Source organism: Arvicola amphibius, chromosome X (genome assembly GCF_903992535.2).
Source record: "Arvicola amphibius chromosome X, mArvAmp1.2, whole genome shotgun sequence".
In the NCBI taxonomy this organism is placed as follows: domain Eukaryota; kingdom Metazoa; phylum Chordata; class Mammalia; order Rodentia; family Cricetidae; genus Arvicola; species Arvicola amphibius.
The window spans coordinates 40,288,724-40,293,216 of record NC_052065.1 but is presented as its reverse complement, the minus strand read 5'-3'; positions in this window follow the sequence as shown (position 1 = coordinate 40,293,216).

Sequence of the window (4,493 nt, the reverse complement as noted above, 5' to 3'; positions counted from 1 at the left end):
ATGTCCAGATCCTATTGCCATACTCATGAACATCTAGATTGTTTTAAGGTTCTAACTATTATGAATAAAGTTACATTGAACATACTTGAACAATCATCCCTGTCGTATGATGGAGTGTTTTTTGGGTGTATGCCCAAGAGTGATAAAACTGTGTCTTGAGGTAGATTTTAATTTTCTGAGGATCCTACATAATGACTTGCATGGAAACTGTACAACTTTTTATTCCCACCAGCAACAGAGGACTGTTCCCATTAATCCACCTCCTGGTTGGCATGAACTGTAGCTTATGACTTTGATATTAGGCCTTCTTACAGGTGTAAGGTAGAATCACAAATTTATTATGATTTGTAATTCCCTGATGACTACAGATGTTGAACATTTCTTCAAGTGCTTCTCAGCCATTTAATATTTCTCTACTAATAATTCTGTTTAGATCAGTACCTCATTTTCCAATTAGATTATTTGTTTTTTGATATCTAGTCATTTTAAGTTCTTTACATATTTTGTACATTAGTCCTCTATCAGATGTGAAGTTCCTAAAAATATATTCTCATTCTATAGCTTTTCCCCTTTGTTTTATTGACAGTGTCTTTACCTTAAAGAAAGGTTTCAGTTACATGAGGTTCCATTTATTAATTTTTTCTCTTAAAGACTATGTTACTGTTAATGTATTGAGAAAGTTGTGTTAAATGGATACAAGGCTATTCCACATTCTTTTCTGAAAGGTTCAGAATATCTTGTTACATTTGAAGTTTTTGATCATTTAGATGAGTTTTGTGCAGGGTTATAATATAGTTATATTTGCATTATTCTCCATGCAGATATCCAGTTTGACTAGAACCATTTGTTGAAGATGCTTTCTTGTTCTAGAGATCACCAAAACCAGTTGGAATGGGACTGATGATATATGCGTTCAAACCGGACTCTCTGAATGTGGCTGACGGTGGAGGCTGACTGAGAAGCCAAGGACAATGGCGATGGGCTTTGATTCTTTGGCATGGATGGGCTCTGTGTGAGCCTTGTCAGTTTGGATGCCCACCTTCCTGGACCTGGGGGGAGTTGGGAGGACCTTGGACTTAACATAGTGTAGGGAACCCTGATGGCTCATTGGCCTGGAGAGGGACGGAGTGGGAATATGGGTGGAAGGGAGGGGAGGGAAGTGGGAGAAAGGGAAGAGATGGAAATTTTTAATAAAAAAAAATGAAAAAAAATAAAATGGCACAAGAACATAAATAAATAAATAAATAAATAAATAAATAAATAAATAAATAAATATGGGGGAGTTACACACCTAGCCGCCACATAATTTATTTCATCATGCCCCCTTTATTCTAAATTTCTTGAATGTCAATACCTTTTATTAATCTGCCACAGATATATTTTTGGCATGATAGCTCCACACTAACTTTTATTAAAGCAAAATGGAAATACCCTTGTACTAGATTATGAAAAGGCCCTGACCCTGTTTTAATATGATGTCAAGGGCATGTTTTTTTTCAGAGGAAGAAAATGAATCATGATATATCCTGGAATGCTTGGAACAGTATGTGGAACAGAGCTACTAGTTTGGATGATATTGTGGCTACTGGTGCTCACTTTGAGGAATTAGAATAAGATTACTGAGCCTATGTTCCTGACCCTCTGGTGTCATCATGCTGAAGCCTGAGAAATGAAGGAGATTATAATGATGGTTGGTGATACCCAGTTATTAATACAACTGCTAACAGATCCCAGGTCTCTTTGAGTTTTATTACTCTGGATCCAGCCAAGGAATGCTGAATGAATATATTTACAATATATATTGGGGCACAAAAGCTAATATGGCCAGTGTAGTGATTTATCTGCTGTTGAAATAGAAGTCCTGGAGAACTGGGACATCAGATGTTTCCCTTATGTTGGAAAGAAACTTGTTGAGGCAATCAAAAACTATTTTGAAGGCTATAAGTGACTAAAACCCTTCTTCAGCATATGAAGAGGAATGGAAAAATGTTTTGCTGCTTATATTCTGTATTTGGGTATGGTAACAGCTCATAAATATCTTTGGAAGTTGATAGCAGCAATGCAATTAGAAATTATAAGAAGAAAAGACTCATACCTCACCTTTCAAAAGAATATTTACTTTGACTAGAACAAAGTTATGAGTTAAAGTTGACAAATTATATTTATTTTTAATGTTAATGCTAAAATTATGGCATTAAATGCTTAGTGTCTATAACTGCCTCTGTTTACTATGAAAATAAATACTTGTTGGAAAAAGGTTAGAGCTCATATAAGAGGAATTTGACATGTTGCTCATAGGTCCTTAGATTTGATGTGATTATAAGACAAATTTGCATTTTGATATAGCTAAAATTCCTGGAGACATCCTGGGCCAGTTTTAAATAGGCAATTCTATCTTTATCATCCTTTACTCCTTTATTAAGATGTATTATAGCCATAGGGGCATGTACATTGAGAGGCACGATCTGCTTGCCTATGACTATCATGTTACTTGCAAAGTTGCAATGGAAAGTTGGCTCAGATATACATGGCATCAAGATAGACACTCCCCCTTAAACCTTTATAAACATAGGCTGGTAGTCAAAGACAGGTAAGATATTTTTTCCTCCAGTCAATCTAAGGCAGGAAATGCATGGTTGAATGTGCATACTGATGAAAGGTAAGTTTGGAAGGTTAAAAAAGACAAACTAAGACAGGCACAATCATCTGTCTTATGGCATAAATGTAGACATTAATAATTAAATTAAAAGTGGTAAACTGTGTGTGCTCACAGAAATAAATCCATTCCACCTTTCCTAAAGGTCAGAGAATTCAGACCTATTCTTGCTCCTTTAAGGTAATACAACAAAATATTTTGTCCTAAGGTGTGACTATAGGATGTTTTGCCTAGAAAAAATGATGTTTTGTTCTAGGGTCTTAGAAGCTTTGGACTTATGGACAATGTAAAAATTTGCATGTACTGAGATATTAGAAAGCCATTGAATTTGTTTTCCATGTCATGCATTCATTTATATGAGACTTGGCTTTATGTTGCACAGAGAATCAGTGAAATGGAAGAACAGCAAAAATATAAACCTAATGACATATTTAATAATATGCTATAGACAATGAGAATGACAAAATAAAAAGAAACGGTTGTGATTAAGGGACACTGAGATAACAGGCTCAATTTTATCAGTATCAATAACAAATTTATTATGTGGAAAAAATTACTTTGAATTTCTAATTTTGATTATCTGAATAACATGGGACTTTTCAAAAAGACCATGTCATTATTTATATCCATAATATATTTTCAGCAAATATTCCTCCCTTTAAATAACAAATATGCTTGAATTCATTGTATCACATAATGGTTACAAATGTTCAATGCATTTTAAATTAAAATGATATTATTCATGTTGATTTATACTCTCAAACTGCTTGCACCTTTTTCTAGAGGGTAATATGTAGGAATGCCACTATTTTCTTCTTTGTTGCTAGAATGAGAAAACCATATTTCGAAATGTCAAATGACCAAGTATTTAGATTTTTATGTTTGTCTTTCTAGTAAGATTCAAGTCTGTTGAAGATTCTAGTTCCCTTACTAAAACTGACATCACTGTTAATGGTTTCAATTTGAAACTGACAATTTTACTATTTAGACAGGAATATTTTATTTCATAAGTAAAACTTTCCAAAAGCCTAGAGGAGAATAAATCCAGCTATGATAACCCAGAAAAAAATTGTTCTGTTTACTCCTCTACCTAATTTTCTGTTCTATCAAAGGGCCAAGGCAGTTTCTCTATTAACCAATGAAAGTAACACATAAACAGATGACCCTCCTCCATCAGATACTGTTATTGTACTAGAGAAATAATAATTAATTTATTAAGAAAATAATTTTTAAATTATTTTGTAGGATTACGCCAACAATTTTTTTCTAAGCTGAACCTGTATATATGTTCTAAAGGTATCTTGACTTCAGAATTTGGATCTAAGGTTATCATGCTTTAGAAAAGAATTTCTTCTTTTGTTTTCACAGAGGATGAGACCCTGTGGATTGCTTCTATTACAATATGGTATGATAGACCACGCCCTCCTGAATGGTTGCTGTGAACACCCTCAAAAAATTACTTCATTACTTCACTCAACTGTTGACTGAGATGAACCTGGCACACAGGTTACATCATGAAAGATCTAATTAATAGCTCCCCCATTCAGCATGAAGCAGTTTGGAGAGAAATAACTATGTCTATATTCACAAATATTATTTATAAATGTTCTTTTACATTTAAAGGGAATATGATATAGATATGAATAATTTGCATTGGTATGGATTTTAAGGTAAATTTTGTTATATGTATATGTATGTATTACTGATATTGATTAAGGTATTGTGATTGTGCAGTTCATTTAAAAAATGTAATGTATAATCAAGAAATATAGGTTAATATATAATCATCTATAATAGTCAAGTCTGTAGCCATGTTAGTTAGACTTTCTAGATGTGC